Here is an 11,836-nt window from a genome sequence, read left to right as displayed (position 1 = left end):
TTTGACATAGTGCAGTTAGATATAATCTTTTTAGCATCTTTTCTTTTTTTTTTTCTTTTTTTTCTTTTGTTCCTTTTGTTTTTTTGAATTTGATGACTGTGGACTTAGTAATATTGGCCATATGAACCGACTTTCACCCTTTTCACGAAGTAATCGATGACCCCAAAGATGAATCAGTATCAGTTAGAAGCTTTTGATAAGATCAGCCCCATAATATCCATGCCCCACATATAGAAAATTTATGAAGAAATGAAGGAGGCACATAAGTCTTGTCTTCCTCTATCTGGCATTTATGGCATAACTGATATAATTCCCTTCTACGGTGGGCCAGCAGAACTCGAATCTCATGATTAGCTTGGCCATCATAAAACCATTAGCATATGTTGTTCAAACACCTTGCAGCATTCTCATGTCTTAATAGCTCAGGTATATCTTGATGTGATCATACGAAAATATGATGTCTCACTTTATCTTTGTGATGATGCAGACTCCAATGTTTGTCTCTTTCTCTTGTCCTAGACTTACTGTCCACTGACGTTTTGTAAGGTAGGATTCATTTTTTTATCTTATTCTACCATCCTTAACAAATCAGAAGATATGCTACAATCTCTGTCATCTTCCAAGCCTTGAGATCCCTCAAGGCACATATCTCGCTCAAAAGGAGATTCTGGGTCAGTAGCAACATCGCTCATGTCGTTGATATCTGGGGACCTATTGAAGGCAGATGCCAAAGAGTAAATGATTCTAAGGATGATTATTTGTATGGTATGATCATGAATGAAGAAATAAATGAATATTTGAAAGAAAGTCCAAAGAACAAAAGAATCTAAGAACAATTATTTATACCGTATGAAATGAAATCAAAGGATATTTGCTCAAAAAGATACATTTTATTGAAATAAAGACTTAAGACACAAGCCTATTTCACAAAAAGGGGTCTAATTGCTTCTAGGCTTAAAGCAACAAGCGTGTTTTGAATATTACTCAAGATTAGCTCTAAAAATAAAAGGATTTCTTCCACAGTCCCATTGTTCAAAACACTCCCAATAATGCAAAAGTTTGGAGACTTTTATTCCTCAGTTCCCTCTTCGGATATATCGTTCAGATTCCCTGACATTCCTTTCAGGCTTTTGACTTGTTTAAAGCATTGCAACTCTTTTGCCCCCACTTTCAAATCGCATGTACTGCATTGTCAGAGCGATTTAATTCTGAGGAATCATCAAACTTCACCACTCCCATTTCAATGAACCTTTCGACCAACTTTTTAAATGTAGTGCAGTTTTCAATTGAGTGTCCTGCTATTCCAGCGTGGTACTCGCATTGAGCGTTCTCATTATACCATTTTGGGAACGGAGGTTGCACAGGTTCTGAGTAGAACGGAGACACCACATGTACATCAAAGAGATTCTGATACAACTCCTTATATGACATTGGGATGGGTGTAAACCGGAGCCTTTCTGTATTAGTCCTCAAGTTAGATTCCTGCCTTGAAGAGCCTTGATAGCTAGTGGTTATAGTCCTCGGCTGTCCTACGTTGACCAATTTGGAATACCCTTTGCTCACATTATTCACTTCATTTTCATTTCTCGTTGAGGTTAACCTCTTGGCGCTTTCTCCCACGTCTATCTTCTCGCTTCTGATTGCATTTTCAATCATCTCGCTGGACATTACTATGTCTGAGAAGCTTAGGGTAGAGCTTCCCAACATATGGGCAATGAACGGGGCTTTCAGAGTGTTGATGAAAAGTAACATAGTTTCTTTCTCTAGAAGAGGTGGCTGGACTTGTGTCGCTACCTCTCTCCATCTTTGGGCATATTGCATGAAGCTCTCACTTTGCTTCTTTTCCATATTCTGAAATGTAATTCTGTCGGGCACCATGTCTGTCACGTGGCCATATTGCTTCATGAAAGCCTGTGCCAAGTCCTTCCATGAATGAATTTTGGCTCGGCTTAATTTATTATACCATTTAGCTGCTGCCCCGATCAGGCTGTCTTGGAAGCAATATATTAATAATTGGTCATTACTAACATATCCCGTCATCCTTCGACAGAACATTGTGATGTGAGCTTCAGGACAACTAGTCCCATTGTACTTTTCAAACTCTAGAGTCTTAAATTTTGGCGGGAGTACTAGATCAGGGACTAAACTCAGATCCTTGGCATCGACCCCGCGATGGTAATCAACATTCTCCATCATTCTAAGTTTTTCTTCCAACCACTTGTATCGATCTTCGAGTTGTCTTGCCAGGTCAACCTTTGCTTTTTCTATTCCTTCCATTTCGTCTAAATCACGAACTTCATGATTGGTTGGACTATTCCTTGGATTGGAACCTCTAAATTCTGGTGTTCTTTACTATTTAGCAATAGGTACATCTTGCGGACATGTCTAATCATTTATCGAGGTGAAACCCGGAGGGTACAGATGCTCCTCATTGTCCTCCCCAGCATTGTTCATGGAGTTTTTCTTTTTCCTAGCCCCTTAGTCAGTAATTGGGACAACTGATTCATCATATTCCTTTGAGACTCTAGCACTTGGTCCCTCATTTCTTGCTAGATCTTCGCTAGTTGCTCTTGCATTTGCATTTGTAACAGGTCTTGCGTCTCTCTTTGAAGTTGTTCAAGTCTTTCCAATCTTTGATCCATATCTTTTATCCTTTTCCGTGTACCGTAAAGATGCTTAGTCGTTTGATTTTTGTCGGTTCCCAAGTTAACTGAAATAATTTGACCTAATTAGGGTTCTTTTAGGGAAAGTCTAATGCAAATAATGCAATGCAATGCAAATGCATGAAATGAATGCAAAATAAAGGAAGGCATTGATTCTGAATTCAATTTCATTAGAACAACTTTTCTAGAAAATAAATTCCTTTACATAAAACGGACTACATTTACGGCCTTTTTCTCATTCCAAGTGAAGACCCCTATCTTCCTCTTCATATCCGGATCTTATGGTCGAGTCTTGCAAATTCTCCAAGAGATGTCTATATTAACTCCTTTTTGCTTGATCTAGGCCGCGACTCATTGATCACTTACCTTCGTGATACTCGTCAGCTCCTTTAAGATGTGACGGCTCTCGAATAATCTTTGTTGGTTTTAATCCTTGAGCAATGAAGCGAAGTCGTGTATTTCTTCATGGGCCATCAGCCTTCTTTCATTGTGTTTACTTGGATCATATTTAGACAACTGTGTTATAATCCACTTTATCAAGAAATTCGTTTTCTTATGACAAACTGTTCTATTTAGCAATCAAATATGAATCAACACCTCCTTTCTATGATGATGTAATGCAATGCAATCATAAAAAAAACAAAACAAAATATGTCAGTGCAGTAGAAATAAACAATAAAAAATAGAACACGTATCAGGGTGACCACTAGGGTTTGGCGTAGCTCTACCTAAGGTGGGCTCTTAGGTCTCTCTATATGTGGATCAGTTCTAGAGTAAAGGTACCTGAACCAGCAGATTCCTCGGTCTTCGCCCATTATAGGCTCATACAGACCAAGTTCAGTTCAGGGGAATACATTTCCCTATGGCTGCACGGAGATGAAAACCTCACGAAGACATAGGTACAGATGTATCCCGAAAGCGATCCGCTATCCTGCAGGGAGGTGAAAACCTCACGAAGTAATAGTTTCTCACTCCCACTTAAAGGGTGTGACCATAACGGTCATGCAATGCAATGTGAGAGGATATATGCATAAAAAACTCGAAGCGATTAAAGAAAATAGGAATAAAATGATGAAAACCGTAAGAAAAACGGGTGAAATGCAATGAAAGGATCATATATCAAAATCAAATTTTCAATTTCCGACAAAAAGACAAAAGTTAATCAACTTGTGGCTTGACTCTCTTATTTGGTTCCCCATTGGAGTCGCCAAGCTGTCGAAACCATTTTTTTGGAAAACGGGCATCGACTTAGATTTTGAAAATGAAAACGAATAGAGGAGTCGCCACCAATCCTTTTTGATGAGGTGTGATCGGGTCACCTCAAATTAATCATTTTAATAAAAGTTAAGATTTACTAAAACGATAATTTTGGGTCTACGAAAATCAGAAAATGAGTTCGGGAGTCAGTTACGCACGAAGAAGGATTAGCACCCTCGATACACCAAAAAATTGGTACCTAGTTGATTAATTAGTGTCTTCGTGTCGAAAATTGAAAACTTAAAATACTTTGAAATACGATCCTTTTCTTTGTAAAAAAAACTCAAATATTAAAGACCTTCTCGTCTCGAAGTGATAAAATGTCACATCTGGTAAGTTAGGACACGACATCTCGAGTTTTTGAGAGTGAGTTTACCTTTTATGTAAAATTTGTGTATTTTAACTCCTTTTAAAAGGATATTCGGTTAGTTAGGGTGAACGAGGAAAATCGAAACCCCGTAAGTTAGGACACGTTTCCTCGAATTTTCGAACACCGAATATTGCCTTTATTTGCGAAAATCTTATTTCGAGGTAACAAAATGTCATACCCGGTAAGTTAGGGCACCACACCTCGTATCTCTGAAAATAAGCATTTTTAAAAATTCGTGTTGTGATTTAAAAAAATATTCCGTTATTTAGGTAAAATGAGAAAAGTTGAAACCCAGTAAGTTAGGGCACAATTGTCTCGAATTATCGAATACGGAATATTTACTTTTATGAGAGAATTATTTTGGGTCAGGTAAAAGTTAGTATAACATAAGTCATAATAAAGAATGCAAAACAAATAAAAGTTGATAGCCATAACAAAATAAGCATAAAAACGAATGTGAATGATAGTGATGATAAGAGCAAAAATAAATGAATAAAACGAATAAAAAGAAAATAATGAATAAGCTAGAAATATTCAAATTAAAAAGAACTAGTAATAAATAAACAATCATTATGTAAAACTAAAGAATGATAGTATAGTAATGATAATAATAATATTAATAGTAATAATACAAGTAATAATTTTGGAATGATGTATGAAAGTGTATATATGTATGTGAATATATAAATAAGTAAATAATATATAATATGAGTGAAGAATAAAAATAAAATAAGTGTATTTAAAAAGTAATGGATAAAAATATAGTAATATAATAGTAGTAATAACATAATAGTATTAGAAATATACAATATATATAATATTAGAGGTAAATACATAATATATGCATATTAGAAATAATCATAATATTAAAAACAACTATTAATAATACTACAAAAATAGATATATAGTAGTAGTATATACATGTTATAGTTAAAAAATATATATACGTAAGATAATATGAGAAATAAAAACAACATATAAATGATATAGTATTAAGGCATATGCAAAACAATAAAAATACAATATTAAAAGATATATATATATATATATATATATATATATATATATATATATAATGTATACATAATATGATATTAAAATATTTACATGGTATATGCATATTAATAATGATGAAAGAGAAAAAAATTATTAATAATATTATATAAATATATACATATATTCATTAAAGATATATACATATAATAAAACACATGCTAATATTAATAACAAATATAATAAGGGTAAAAGAGATATAAATATATGTATATAACGTGGTATTAAAATACGTATATAATATAGTATTTAAATATGTATACATATATTTATTAGGAATAATAATAATATTCAAAAATAACTATAAATATATGCATAAAATATATAAATATATAAATATTAATTGAAACTAAAAATAATTCTAATAATAGTAAAATATACTAATAATAATAATGATGACAATAATGGTAAATAATAATAAATAATATTAAAAATAATAAAAGAATGGTAAAAGTAATGTATACACTAAATTAAATCAAAAAAGGACTAAAATAAAATCAGAATAAAATTGCATAGGTGAATTTTACGAATATAAAATAGTTATAGGGCCAAATCGAAATGCACAAGAAAAACAGGAGGACTAAAAAAGGAAATAGCCCATTTGGGCCTTAAAAAACACGCGGATCCTTCTTATCGGGTCGGGCCAACCCGTTTTACACCAAAACGACGCCGTTTTATATCAGTGTGCACTGAATCAAAACGACGTCGTTTTATAGCTGTTATATAAGTAAAAAAAATTAAATTTTCATTTCAGCTACATTTCTTTAAAAAGAAAAAGAGGGGAAGGGTTTGGTGCTATGGGCTGAGCGATTTCCGGCGATCGGACCACCGTCCGTCCGTCACCGGCGACCGCCATATACGGCGGCCGAAAGTAGGAAATCGACCCCTTTTTAAACCTTTTTCTCTCCTCGCCCTAGATTCGTGGTTTAAACGCTCAAAAACCTCACGAAGGCTGATAGAAGCCAAGGAAAACTCTCGGCTTTGAGTTCTCCGATCGCAAGAAAGGTAATGTTTTTCTTCTCTTTTCTTTGAAAATATCTATGTATCTTCTATGATATGTTATATCTAAACATATAAGTAAAAAAAAACGATGTACCTTTGTAGAGAAAAATAGTATTTTTGGTTTGCCTTTTTTTTCAATTGATGTGTATGGGTTTATCACAAAAAACTGAACTCCTTTTACATTGGTTTCTATTCGGCTTTATAGCCGATTTGTTACACTGCCCATACTTGCGTGTTCCTTTTGTTTTGCATGTGGTGGTTGAACGGTGGAGCAGACGTCCGTGGTGGATGGGACAGAAGCAGTGCAAGTGGAGGCGCCTAGGGTTTGCTGCTTCCTCTTTTTTTTTTTCTGCTGGTGGTTTGGGCTTGTTTGTAATCGGGCCCGGGCATTTGGGCCTTCTACAAAGCCTTAATCATGTTTTATTTGTTTTTACATTTTCCCTGAGATTTGTGCATTGTTACGGTTTAGTCCTTATTTGAATGCTGCGTTTTGAGATTCGATATATTTTCGTTCCAAGTCCTTGCTCATTTGTGTGCGTTTTACTTGGATCCTCGATTGCTTTTCTTGATTTGTTTTATTTATAGATTATCCTTTTGATTTTGTTTTTATTTCAATTAAGCTAAATTTAGGTTTTATATTTTTAGGATTTATTTATTATTTTGTTTGACCTATTATTTTAACATATTCTTTTGAACTATTTTTTAATTCCATTTTGTTTTAGTTTTTATATATTGTTGAATTGTTTTACTATATAAATTATTATTTTAAAATTTTCTTTATGTAATTTTATATTTAAAAGATTTATATAATACTCATTCTCATACATTGATATTTATATATGCATATACATATTTTATGTCAAATTACTTATTTGAATCCTCTTTTGAACATGCTCATATAATTTTTCTTTAGAATTTTACTTATATATATATTATTTGTTTCTTTTAAATCCAATTTTGGTATTATATATTTTGTTTGTTTCAAATATTTTCCTATATTATTATTCTATTATATATGCATTGTTTGTACTAGGATTTTCACTTCATGTATATTAATTATTGTGGATAAATTAATCTTGTTTCTAATTACTTTGCATGATCATTAATTTCATATTATATAAATGGTAGTTCATATTCTTCTATATATTTTTATACGGTTATATTTATCTTAAAATTTTCGAACATGTACATCATTGGTTTAAAACTTTATGTTGGCATCCATTACTATTTTTATGAATATATTTTATATTATATTTTATTGAAAAATTTTGGGTTTAAATTGTTTTGTATAGTATTTTTTTCAAAGTTCTTCAGTATAATACTTATTTTGAAACTCATTTATATGTTAAATTTTATATATTATTTACTCTATATTTTTATTTATTTGACAATCTATTTCAAATTCTTATGTGTATTAATCACTTATATCGTATCCCCAGCTTTTATGTAAAATATTTCAAGTTCTAGCATATATTATTTGCTCATCGATCCATCATTTTAGAAATTATTTTTGTATCATATTAGTTTTATGTTGTTTGGTACCTCATGTGTTAATTGTTTTATATTATTTCATATATATTTGTTATGCCACAATTACTTGTTTTTATGTGTTGTTAAATCAATTGTTGCTCACCCATGCTTGTGAATTTGGTTATTTTGGGTTAATTATATTTAATTATTCGTTTCATATTTTAGTTAAATAAGGTTCTGTTATTTTCATTCTCCAAGTACTGTATTTTATGCATGTATATTATCCCATGATTGCTATTTTTCTTTTGGTTTATAAAATGTTGCTTTATGGTCTTCAACTCTTTAAAATTAATTATTCCATTTTGTTTCAAATAAAATCAATGCATTTTGAGATAATTTACAATCATTTATTTAAACTTCTTTGTTAAAAACAAGGCAATATTCAATATTTAGAAATTCGGGAAAACGTGCCTTACCGTGCTGGGTACGATTTTTCGTTGGACTAAATATCTGGATATCCTTTTATAATTTTTAACCTAAAAGTTTTTGGAAGTAAAAAATTAATCGTATTTTCAAAGGTATGAAAAATCGTGTCCAATCGTGCTAGATATGATGCTACATTCCCTTGAAACGAGAGAATTTTGATGACCAACTTGAACCACTTAAATGTTTTAATAACAACTATATTTCAAAAAATCTTTTTTTAAATCTAGACATAAGGATAGCACTTAATCAATCTGGTACCAGTTTTTGGGCCTATTGATGGTGTTAACCCTTCCTCATACGTAACCGGCTCCCAAACCTTTTTTTTATACATGGACTAAAATTGATTTAAATGGTACAAAATGTTTTAGTAGGTGACCCAATCACACCTAAACAAAAAGATTGGTGGCGACTCCACATGTTGTTTTAAAAGTCGATCCCCATTTTTTTCAAAACATAAGAAAATGGTTTCGACAGATGCTATATCTTCCTCTTCTATGCAGATTCTTTGGAATGGAATTCCTTCCAAGTCCTTTATGCCGAAGAGAGGGATTAGACAGGGGTGTCCTTTATCGCCCTATTTTTTCGTCCTTTGTATGGAATGGTTAGGTCACTTGATTAGTTCTGAGATCTCTATTGGTAGGTGGCATCCTATTCGGTTATCCAGATCGGGGCCGTCTTTATCTCATCTCTTTTTTGCTGATGATCTTGTCATTTTTTGTAAGACAGAGATGAATCAAGCCGTTGTGCTAAAAGAGATCCTTAATCGGTTCTGTACCTTTTCTGGACATAAAATTAGCGCTAGGAAGAGTAACATGTTTTTCGCTAAAGGGGTGGATACCTGTTTAAGTGATAAAATCAGTCATTTTTTTGGGTGTCAGAAAGTGTCTAATTTAGGGAGTTATTTGGGGGTTCCGCTTCTTCATGATCGGGTTACCAAGAGTACTTTGAATTTTGTGGTAGACAAAGTGAGGAGCAAACTTCATAACTAGGAAGCTAGGAAACTTTCTTTCGTAGGATGGATCACCCTCGCTCAATCTGTTCTACTTGTGGTTCTAAATTATTTTATGCAGTCCTTGTTGGTTCCTAAATGTATTTGTGATGAGATTGAATGGATTGCTAGACAGTTTATTTGGGATGGTTCAGTTAGGCATTTTAAAACAGCTCTAATTGGTTGGGACTCCATCTGACAGCCTAGATCTTGCGGAGGATTGGGACTTAGGCATCTTCATGATCAAAATAATTCCTATCTTATGAAAATTGGGTTCAACCTTGTATCTTGTAAAGATGCCTTATGGGTTAGAGTTCTTCGTGCTAAATATAGATGGAAAAGCCAGCTTCCAGATTCGATTCATAAAAGTAACAGCTCTCATCTTTGGCGATCTATCACTAAGGTATGGCCTCTTTTATGTGAGAATCTTATGTGGTCAGTTGGAGATGGTTCTATGATCTGCGGTTGGAAAGATACTTGGATACCTAATGTTGGATCTCTATCCTCCTATGTCTCTGCCCATGATAGACTCAATCTAGATAGTACGCTAAAAGATTGGGTACTTCAAGATGGCTCTTGGAATGTTGACATGCTTCGTATCTGGTTGTCTGATGATATGATTAGACGCATTGTAAGTATTCCTCCTCCTCATTCGATGGAGGAGAAGATAGAATCATTTGGGCTCTCTCCGGTTCTGGATCTTTTTCTATTCGAAGTGCGCATTGGGCCTTAAAGGAAAACTCCTGGAGCCCTAAAGATGACATTTGGAAGTTCATTTGGAAATATCAAGGTCCTCAGAGGGTTCGGCTTTTCCTTTGGTTGGTGTTCAAACAGAGACTTTTCACTAATTCGGAACGAGTTAGGAGAGGTATTGGGCAAAGCAGTGTGCGCCTACAATGTGGGCATGATAAGGAGGACATCTTGCATGTACTTCGTGATTGCTCGATAACCAAGGATGTTTGGAAGCTTGTAGTTCCTCCAAAGAAGCAAACTAGGTTTTTTTTTATCCCTTTCAAATTTGGTTTTCTACTAACCTTTGTTGTTATATTAAGATGCAGGATATGGGTACTACTTAGTCGTGTCTTTTTGGTCTTATTGCTTGGAGAATTTGGAAAAATAGGAATTTGTTCATCTTTCAAAACATTAAGTGGACAAATCATGATGTCCTCAAGTCCTCGATCAGTTGGGCTCATCATTTTGAGCCTTTTTTATGTGGGAACAAGGATAGACCTAACTCTTCGGTGATTTTTCATCACTCTTCACAAGATTGGATGAACTTATTTAAGGATGAAGCAGTGGCAAGAATCTCCGAAAATGCCTCAGCTGGTGTTGTGGTGCGAGATCGGAATGGGAGTTGGATCATAGGATTCACGCACTATCTAGGTAGATGTTCACCTTTGGATGCTGAATTGTGGGGTATTCTTGATGGTACTTTTATCTTATTAAACAAAGGGTTTAAGAAAGTTAGGATCCAGCCAGATAATCTAGAAGTGATCAGGGCCTTGAATATGGAAGGTAATATGGATTCTGGTTCTACCTTACTTAGAAGAATCAAACGAATGTTGCGAGCTGATGTTCAGTGGGAAATCAAGTATGTGCCTAGAGAGTGCAATTTAATTGCTGACCAATTGGCAAAGATCAGTCTTTCTTGGCAGACTCCCCTCCAGATTTTTGAAGTACCTCCTGACGTGTGGTTACACCTATTCAACAAGATAAAGCTTTTAGTGGCTCTTAGTTCCTCTTAAGTTTGTTGTTTTGAATACGTGTTTTTTTCACCAAAAAAAAAATAGATACCATCCATTACTTCAAACAATTAACTAATCTAGGAGGGCAAACAGCAACTAAGGAATGCAGTTGAAAATAGCCCTATGGTTTGGACTAAACCTCAAGTACATTAACCCTTAAAATAGTGTCTTTAACAGATTTACACCTCAATTATTAATAGAATCCGAATAGGTGGCTACCATCTATTGGTTCAAAAGGTTAAAACTACAATCGGAGGGGTGCGCCAGAACAATGCAGTAGTGCAAAACAAGGACGACACTCGAGAACCCCAATAGCAAGCTATTGTTAATGAGCTCCACTTGACACCTATCGTAATGATAAACGGCTCGTCTCGCCGTGACCTTCTCTTGAATTCTCAAAACTTCATCACTCGATCCCCATAGGGACAGAGAACCCTTGCCGTCTCTACTGTAAGCACGGAGGCTCTGGGAAGTCGGAATAGGAGAGCACTCATCTTGGGGTGGGCTTACTACTTAGATGCTTTCAAGATTATCCGCTCCGCACTTGGCTACCCAAATACATCGTCGGCACGATAATCGGTACACAGAGGTGCGTCCTTCCGGTCCTCTCGTACTAGGAAAGGTCCTCTCAATGCTCTAACGCCCACACCGGATATGGACCGAACTGTCTCACGACGCTCGAACCCAACTCACGTATCGCTTTAATGGGCGAACAGCCCAACCCTTGAACATACTACACCCCCGGTGGCGAAGAGCCGACATCGAGGTGCCAAACCTTCCTGTCGATGTGAGCTCTTGGGAA

The sequence above is a fragment of the Gossypium arboreum genome, chromosome 10 (assembly GCF_025698485.1).
Source record: "Gossypium arboreum isolate Shixiya-1 chromosome 10, ASM2569848v2, whole genome shotgun sequence".
Classification (NCBI taxonomy): Eukaryota; Viridiplantae; Streptophyta; class Magnoliopsida; order Malvales; family Malvaceae; genus Gossypium; species Gossypium arboreum.
Note: the sequence above shows the minus strand (reverse complement) of the source record.